Source organism: Symphalangus syndactylus, chromosome 7 (genome assembly GCF_028878055.3).
Source record: "Symphalangus syndactylus isolate Jambi chromosome 7, NHGRI_mSymSyn1-v2.1_pri, whole genome shotgun sequence".
In the NCBI taxonomy this organism is placed as follows: domain Eukaryota; kingdom Metazoa; phylum Chordata; class Mammalia; order Primates; family Hylobatidae; genus Symphalangus; species Symphalangus syndactylus.
Genome location: NC_072429.2, coordinates 46,592,588 through 46,602,626, shown reverse-complemented (window position 1 = coordinate 46,602,626; position 10,039 = coordinate 46,592,588).

Here is a 10,039-nt window from a genome sequence, read left to right as displayed (position 1 = left end):
TTAGTATCAATCCAGCAAAAGCAAAGGAAGTTAGTCTCTGGAGTGGCTTCCTCCCATCTTCCCTCAGGGGACATTAGGATTTTTGAACTATGGGTTGTAATTCCCAGGCTTCTGAGATCGGAGAGACACAGGTTGTGAAACAAGCCTTATTCTTTTCCTTGCCTTTGACTGCCACCTTTTTCCTCAATATAAAAAATGAGCCACCCTCCCATAGGACCCAGCTGGTTAACCTAGATTGCTGTTTCACAGGCACTAGGTGTTTCTCTTCCAACCCATGTGCTTTTACAGGGGTCTTCTGGTGTCACTGTCCTGACCCAAAGAAATGAGTGTCTCAGTAGGTATTTCAGTTTCCAGGGACGTGCTGGGGAGAGAGTTGTTTGACACAGGGCTGGGTTGGCTTTCAGAGCCCTGAAATTGTGCCAGATAGAGCACTTGCCTGATTCTGCCTGTGTGTAGGGATAAAAACAGGCCTGCTATTTATACACAGTCTATCCCACTGTCCCTCCCTATCCCCACCTTTGCAGGGGTCAATCTGGCCCTGCTCTCTTAACTTGTTCCAGTAACTCAGGCCTAGGTTTCCATAGTGCACTGGAATCACTACAGACATGAGTTTGGATCCTGCCTTTGCTACTTACTGTGTGACCTTGGACAAGAAACTTAATTTCACTGAGCCTCAGTTTTGACGTCTCTCAAATGGAAAAAATAATAACAGTAATAATAATGACTACTTTGTAGGGAGCTTTTTGAGAAATGAATGCGAGAACACATAAAAGTAGTATAGTGCTAGGCACGCTATAAGCTCTCAATAAATGTGACCCATTATTATTGTTGCTGTTAATAATAATCACTAAGCACTTGACCACTCTATTTCCTTAGAGGCCTCTTTTCTCTCCCTTCCCTAGATCGCTTGCCTTCCCCTAGGCCGTATCTGAGGCTTTATGGTGTAGTTGGGCTGGTTTCAGATGGAAGCTCACCTGTCACCTATTTGGCTAAGAGCCACTGTTAGATTATCCTTTTGGGTGATCAGTATTGGGCCTAGGACCTCAGTGCATGGTCACCGCCCAAGCCATGCCTTTGCCCTCCCTCAGCAGCTGCCTGGCCACCTGCTTCCCCAAAACAAAGCCACCTTGGGGTCAAGGCTCTCCCCAGGGGAGGGTGGAGAGAAACACTTCCTGACACATGGTCAAATCACCCCCTTTCCCCCACCCTCGCCAGAGTCACACCCTGCTCTCTTGCCCCAGCCTGCCTTTCTCCCTTCACATGCTCTGTCCTTCCGCCTTCTCACCCCCACATCAGCCTCAGTCCCATTCATGGGGCAACTCCAAACTTTCATCACACCTGGAGCCTCACCCCAGCTAGGTTTGTGTGTCAGCCAGGTTTTACAGGAAGGGCCTGAAAAAAGAAGATAAAAAGCTTGAATTGGATTTGGGACAGTCACTTCCCCTCTCAGAATCTTGGATGTCTCTGAGCAAAGAAAAGGAATCACAATTCATGCTGAGGCAACCTCATTAACTCAATTATATCATAAACATTAACTGAACATTTTTGGGGGGCACTGGGGACATAGAAATAAATAAGACAGCCCAGGACCTGCTTTCACAAAGCTTATATTCTATAGTAGACAGGCAGCACATTAAGGAAATAAACAAGGAAAAACATATCCTATAGTGATAACTGCTAAGATGAAAGTTAAAATACAATGATGTGCTGTAGGATAATATGTTCCAGTGCCCAGGATGACACTTTAGACTGATTAGCAAAGTCTTCTCCGAGCAGGTGACATGTAAGCTGAGGCCTGAATGAGAAGAAGAAATCAGACTTGGGATCATCTATGACAAAAGCATTCCAAGATGTGCAAATAGTGCAAAGACTCTGAAGTGGAAAAAAGCTGGGAGCATTCAAGGAAAAGCAAGAGGGCCAAAAAAGGAGAGATATGGGGTGATATTGGAACAAAGGCTAGCAACGGATAAAAGAGGACGTTATAAGCCAAGGTAGACGCTAGATTTTATGCCTCATTATTGTGAGAATCACATGAGATGTCAATGAGACAGCACTGTCACGCAGGATTCCTCCATATCATCCCCTCCTCCTGCTTAGGTCTCCCCCATCTGCTCTCTGGATGTCAGGTTGTCAAATGCCAGGAACATAGTCCTAAGGAAGTAGAGTTCAGACGAACAAGCCTGCTTTTATTGACTGTCTATTGACCATGAGCAAACTGAGGCTTGGAGACTGATTAGCCCTGGGCCACCAGTGAGTCAGAAGGGGGCAAGTGCAGAGCAGAAACCCCAGCATCCTGCTTCCCAGCCCATGCGAGTTTCCTGGGCCTCTGGAAAGGCAGGGTCCATGGGACTCTGAGTGCTGCTGACTCACTGCTAGGCCAGAGTTCTTGATTTGGAGAGAGCACTTGCTCACCAGTGGGGAGGACCTGGAAGAAAGCGGTGCTAGTGGTGACAATTCCCCTGTAATCAACACTGCACATGCATTATCTTGCTTGATCCTCACAACATCCCCCAAACTAGACACTGTTATCATCATCTGCATTTTAAAGGATTGAAGCTTTAAAAGGTAATATCCCAAGGTCACCCAGCTAGTGAGTGTCTCAGCCTCAATTTGAAACCCCCTCGTTCACTTGGGCTTGTGCTCTCCTAAGCTCAACACTCAAATGGATGAGACGACAGCCGCCATCTCTATGCTTCTGTGGAGGGTAACATTATCAGTTTTACTGAGTTTCAGTCCTTCATCTGTCCTGAGGGATAATGATAAGAAACTCTGGCTCACTAGTCTGGAAGGATGATTAGGTAAGCACCGCAGGGCAGCCAATGAAATGGATACAGTCTTGGGAGTCAGATACTTGGGGGTTCAAATTTTGTTGTTTTTTTTTTTTCTTTCTAACTTTGAACATGTTATTCGGTTTCTCTTACCTACAGTTTGCTCATCCGAAAAGTGGGGGCAGTAATAGTAGTTATTATTATAGGGCTTTTGTGATGATTCAGTCAGATCATGTGTATAAAGTGGAATATGATGCCTGGCACACAGTAGGTACTTAATGACAGCGGTTATTATGGCCAAATTTTTTTCTTGCTTTCTTTTCTTTTTCTTTTTAAGTGGGAATTTGAATAAAATGTTGGTTTATCATGAGCTAGCCATCCTCAGAGATGAAGTGTTCCCTTCTGGGAGATGGCCATGCTTATCAAAGAGATGCTAGATCTGCAAGGCCACCCAGAGTTTTGGAAACCTCAACCCAAAAAAGCAGCTCAGGCTCAGATGTTAGAGGGAAGCTGCGCCCCCTGAGGGAGAGGATTCAGCTGCCTTCTCATTCCCCTCTGACCAGAAGTGAGTCCTGCACAGCCCTTGAGCTCTGCTGCGTTGGGGAGAGGGGTAAAGAAGGGCACCCGCATTGAGGGTAGGTCTGACCATGAGCCCAGAGTTACCCAAACTTGGAAAGTCAGGATGAGGGGTCATTGCTCCTTGGCCCAGGCTGGCTTCTCTCACCCCATCTGAGACAGTTAATCAAACAGTTTGGGCATACAGCTGGGTTAGATTAGAATTCAGGCCTGCCCTTTGGAGTCCCCATGTACCTTCTTATACTGGCTGGGCACCTGGAAGTAGCATGCTTCATGCATATTCAGGGATGAACAAGCTCTGCTGTCTGATTGTTTGGGGCTAGGATCTATTTGAATAAGATGAAGGATAGGAATGGATGAGATAGGGAGAGGCTTTTGGAGGTGAGGGGGTTTCAGGAATCCCTGTCATCTCCAGAAGATGTTGAGGAAGGAATATTTATAATGTGCTGGATCCCAAACCATCCTTCTCTAATTCTGGGCCCATTTTTGTGACTTTGAATGATTAACATCTCCAGACCAAGGACTTTGCCCCTACAGCCATCCCCTCTGTGTTGGCCAGCACAGAGAGGAAGTGTTTCCTCCCTCATTACACACCCATCTCTCTCTTCAAGCCTCAGATTCCTCAAGTGAAAAATGAGAACTTGTAACAATTACCCTGCATTCAGGCACCGGCCAGTATGTCCATCATGAATTATTTGCTGTCATGTTGCTGTCAAAAGACTTGAGGAGGCTGGGCACGGTGGCTCACGCCTGTAATCCCGGCCCTTTGGGAGGCTGAGGTGGACAGATCACCTGAGGTCAGGAGTTCGAGACCAGCCTGGCCAACATGGCGAAACCCTGTCTCTATTTATTAGTATAAAAATTAGCCGAGCATGGTGGCAGGCCCTGTTATCCCAGCTACTCAGGAGGCCGAGGCAGGAGAATCACTTGAACCTGGGAGGTGCAGGTTGCGGTGAGCTGTGATGGCACCACTGCACTCTAGACTGGGTGACAAAGCAAGACTCCGTCTCAAAAAAAAAAAAAAAAAAAAAACTTGAGGAGACACTTCTATAACAATTGACAGTGCCTGATTTACAGGGTGTGATAACCTTTCTCTCAGTGTCTCAGCTTCTTCGTCTATAAGTGGGGAGAATAACAATCTACTTAGGAGGTTCTTGTGACAACTGAAGGAGATAGCATCTCTGAAGTGCTTGGCAAAATGAAAAGCCCTATATAAATATGTCAGAGCTCCTGTTAACTTTTCCAGTGCTTAACCTTGGAATGTGGTGACATCACATTCTGTACCAGGAATGTACAAGTTCGGTTACTCTTAGAAATGTAGTTGCAGGTCTGCAATTTAACAATTTCACATTATCCATTTGCTCGTTTTTTGTAACTAAGGGTTGGTCTAAGACAATGGTTTGCAAAGAAAGAGATACTGCCCCCTAGGGGACATTTCAGGAATTTAGTTGTCACTGATTGGGGAGTCCTCAGGCTTTTGGGAGAAAAAGGGGTCAGGAAATTACCTGACTGCTTTTGAGTGTCCTACCAGACACATATCGGTAAAAAGCTTGGTTGTAATAACCTGAGCCTAGAATCATCTCTAATTTACACAAAAATATAACAAGAGTTTTTGCAGTGACTTCCAGGAATGAAATTAGTGTGAGTTGTTCATTTTGGTGATATCTGAGCTACCAATACAACGCACCTGTTACCAGGCAGTATTTATAGCTGTGACATTCAAGGTAAATCTGTGTGATTGTAATCAATAGGCTGCTTCATTGAGATTTCTGAGTAGTTGTGAGCAGGCATTTGCCAATTGAAATAATGTTATTTTAAAAATCATTTTATCTTTTATATTAATTAGGGTTTTTTTTATTATTATTTTGTAGAGAGAGGGTCTTGCTCTCTTGCCCAGGCTGGGATGCAGTAGCACCATCATGGCTCACTGCAGCCTCAACCTCCTGGGTTCAAGCGATCCTCCTGCCTCAGCCTTCTAAGTAGCTAGGACTACAGGCATGCACCGTCACACTCAGCTAATTTTTAATTTTTTATAGAGATGGGGTCTCACTATGTTGCCTAGGCTGGTCTGAAACTCCTGGGTTCAAGCAATCCTCCCGCCTTGGCCTCCCAAATTGTTGGGATTAAAGGTGTGAGCCACCATACCCAGCCAGTATTAATTCCTTTAGAGTAAATGTACAGATAGAATATTATCTTTAAACTTCATTTCAGGATAGTAAAGGGGTGTTAACATTATTTGTCATAAAAAAATGAAATATTGATTATGAAAGGATTGAGAACCACCGACACAAGAGGTACTCACATGAAAAGCCTTTCTATGGCTGGGTGTGGTGGCTCATGTCTATAATCTCAATACTTTGGGAGGCCGAAGTGGGAGGATCACTTGAACCCAGGAGTTCAAGACCAGCCTAAGCAACATAGTGGGACCCTCCCTCTACAAAAAAGACAAAAATTAGCTGGGCATGGTGGCATGCACCTGTAGTCCCAACTACGCTGAGGTAGGAGGATTGCTTAAGCTCAGGAGGTGGAAGTTGAGGCTGCTGTGAGCCATGATCGTGTCACTGTACTGCCAGCCTGGGCTACAGAGCAAGACTGTGTCTAAAAGAACAACAACAAAAAAAAAGCTTTTCTATATATCCTTTGTAAAAGTGCTCTTCCAGATACTATTCCATATAAGATCCCATGTAATAAATTCCTCTGGTAATGTAGTCTTGACCGTCATGGCTATCAGGTATAGGTACTTCCTTTTATTATTAGATAATAACAGGTATGGAACTCATATGTTCTTTTTTCGCCTCAACTGCCAGGAAGCTCACAGTTAAGTTTTGAGACTCAGTTGCAGTCGTTATCCTTAGCCCAGCATTTTGAGGATAACTTTTTTTTTTAGACAGGATCTTGCTCTGTCACCCAGGCTGGGGTGCAGTGGTGCGACCACAGCCTACTGCAGCCTTGACCTCCCAGGCTCAAGTGATCGTCCCACCTCAGCTTCCCAAGTAGCTGGGACTACAGGTGCACCACCATGCCCAGTTAATTTTTTTATTTTTAGTAGAGATGACACATCACTATGTTGTCTGGGCTGGTCTCCAACTCCTGAACTCAAGTGATCCTCCTTCCTCAGCCTCCCAAAGTGCTGGGATTACAGGTGTGAGCCACCACACCCAGTTAGACAATTTCTTTCCCTTCCAATTTGATTTAATTATGGGGCTCTTTAGTCATTCTTTATTTTCATTTTATTTCAGAGTTGAGGTTTCACTCCATTGCCTAGGCTGGAGTACAGTGGTGTGATGACAGCTCATTGCAGTCTTGAACTCCTGGGCTCAAGCAACTCTCTTGCCTTAGCCTCCTGAGTAGCTGGGACTACAGGCACATGCCACCATGCCTAATTTAAAAAAAAATTTTTTTTTTTTGGTAGAGGCAGGGTCTGCCTATGTTGCCCAGGCTGGTCTCAAACTCCTGGCCACGAGTGATTCTCCTGCCTCGGCCCTACAAAGTGCTAGAATTATAGGCATAAGCCATCTTACCCAGCCCATTCTTTAAATATTTACTTGTTATCTATGTATTTTACTGTAAGCCGCCTTTAAATCTTTTCTGGAAGTAGGGGGAGCATAAATAATGAATGTGAAACTCAAATATCATGCACCTGCAGTCTCCTTCCTAGTACTTTCTGAGTCTGGAAGTCTAGGTGGGAGGGGCCTGGAAAGCCTGAGTCGGAGCAGTTGATGGTGGGCTCAGGTGGTCTCATCCTGAGACTCGATGTCTCTGACACCTCATCCTCTTTTCCCTCAATGGTCTTCACCTTTGTGAAGGAGTGTGGGCACTGTGAGGAGTCGAAGCAGATTCCAGCTATCAGAGCCCACTCCAAGTCTTGGTTGGATCTTGGTGGCCTGGGTTAAGAGGGTGTCAGGGAAGGGCACCCTAGCTCTGGGGTCACAGAAGTCCAAAGCTACAAGTGGAGAGACTCCTTCCACACAACACACACTCCCCTAGCATGCTGTCTGCATCCCTCAGAGCAGAGGCTGTGAAGCTCAGGCTGAGGCATCAGACTGACCCTGTTCTGAACCCTGGGTGTACTCGCTCCTAGCTCTACTTTGGGCAGGGTACCTCTCTGAGCCTCAGTTTCCTCGTTCAGAAGTAGGAATGATACCTACCTCAGAGGGCTTCACTATTAGGATTATCTCACTGAGATAATCTGTGCAGTGCCAAGGCAGCACCTAGAACACAGCAAGTGCCAGTACCTGGCAGCAGCTGGGCATCCCAGTCTACCTTGGATTGGTAATTCTCATGCGCCTGTTTGCTTCCCCCAGCGGTGAGCTCCTCCAGGCAAGAGTGTGCATTAAACCTCGGCTCCTGGCTCACAGGCTCAGGGACCATGGCAAGCTGCTTAATGTTTCTGGGGCTCAGTGTTCTTACTAGTAAAATGGGGATAATGAAGTATACTTCAAATTTTGGGTGTGAGTAAAATTATTAACAGTGGTCATTTTTGGGTAAGGGTATGATGAAAAAATTTATGTTTTGTAAGCATTTTTCTCCTATGGGCATTTTCTGTTTTTTTCTTCTGTAACGAACATGAAATATTTGTGTATTTTAAGTCACTTTTCAAAACATGCTTCTTAAGAAAGCCACTGGGTGTGGTGGCTCACACTTGTAATCCTAGCACTTTGGGAGGCTGAGGTGGAAAGAGCTCTTGAGCCCAAGTGGTAGAGACTGCAGTGAGCTATGTTTGCACCACCGTACCCTAGCCTGAGCAACAACGCAAGACTCAGTCTCCAAAAAAAAAAAAAAAAAGCTTAAATGTATTGAGTGCTTACTATATTTTAGGCATTGCTCTAAGCACCTTTTTTTTTTTTTTTTTTTTGAGTCTCACTCTTGTTGCCTAGGCTGGAGTGCAGTGACATGATCTTGGCTCACTGCAACCTCCACCCCTCAGGTTGAAGTGATTCTCCTGCCTAGCTGAGACTACAGGCATGTGCCACTGCGCCCAGCTAATTTTTGTATTTTTAGTAGAGACGGGGTTTCACCATGTTGGCTAGGCTGGTCTCAAACTCCTGACCTCAGGTGATCCACCGCTTCGGCCTCCCAAAGTGCTGGGATTACAGGCGTGAACCACCGTGCCCAGCCTCTACGCACTTTATACACATTATCTCTAATTCTCACAACACTCCTCTGAGGAAGTTAGTATTTACACCCTAGTTTTATAAATTGGGCTTAAGGAAATTGCACAATTTGCCCAGCTCATTGTAAGTAAACCTATAAATGTGATAAAATTTCATAAAACTACACACATACACGAATGAGTGCATATAGAAATTGGTGAAATCTGATTAAGGCCTATAGTCTATTTAACAATATAGTACCTATGTCATTTTTCTGGTTTTGATAGTGTACTACTGTCATGAAAGAAGTTACCATCAGACGAAGCTGGATGAAAGCTGGAGATTTGCAATTTCTTGTGAATCTATAGACTCACATTAATAAATATTTTAATTTATATTTATATATTTATTTTTTAATGAGTTAAACAATGTTTTTGTTTTGTTTTGTTTTGTTTTGTTTTGAGACAGGGTCTCACTCTGTTGCTCAGGCTGGAGTACAGTGGCACGATCTGGGCTCACTGCAGCCGCAACCTCTCTTGGGCTCAAGTGATCCTCCCACCACAACCTCCTGAGTAGCTAGCAGCACATGCATGTGCCACCATGCCCTGCTAGTTTTCTGTATTTTTTGTAGAGATGGGGTTTCGCCATGTTGCTCAGGGTGGTCTCGACCTCCTGAGCTCAAGTGATCCACCTGCATCAGCCTCCCGAAGTGCCGGGATTACAGGTGTGAGCCACCGTGCCCAGCCAATATGATTTTTTTGTTTTGTTTTTTTAAAGTGTTAAAAACCTTGTAAGGGGCTGGGCGTGGAGGCTCATGCCTGTAATCCTAGCCCTATGGGAAGCCATTGCTTGCTCCCAGGAGTTCGAGACCAGCCTGGGCAACATATGAGCCCCTCTCTACAAAATATTTAAAAGTTAGCCAGACTTGGTGGCATGTGCCTGTAGTCCCAGCTACTTAGGAGGCTGAGGCAGGAGGGTCACTTGAGCCTAGGAGTTTGAGGTTGCAGTGAGCTATGATTGCTACTGCACTCCAGCCTGGATGGCAGAGTAAGACCTTGTGTCAAAAAAAGAAAGGAAGAAAGAAAGAAAGAAAATTTAGATTCAGCAAAGATAAACCTCTTCTCCACTTGCCGAAAGTGAGCAAGCCAAGCATCCTATTCCTGAGGCCACTTCCTCTCCCTTAAGGTCCAGTGTACTGCATGAAAGTATGATTTGAACCTTGGAAATAATCTACCCCAACTGTCTCCACTTACATGTAAGAAAATGGAGCCTTGGAGAAGGGAAGGGTCTTACTTAAAGACATCCAATAAGTCTGTGACTAAGCCAGGATGAGAACCCAGTCTTTGAACTCCTAGGTCAGGGTTTTTTCCAGCGCCCACACACAGGGCTGCTCACCCACACAGCACACCTTCCCTGGGCCCTGTCTGGGAGACCACTGGTGCCCACAGGCCAACCCTCACCAGCCTACCCAGCTCAGGGCACTCAGGCCCAGAGGTGGAAGTGAGACCTGGGGAGGGTGGAGGCATGGTGGCCCACTACTCCAGGCAGCACTGTGAGCCGGGGTAGTTGGGGCCACAGAAACGGCAAGGATAGACACTCTGA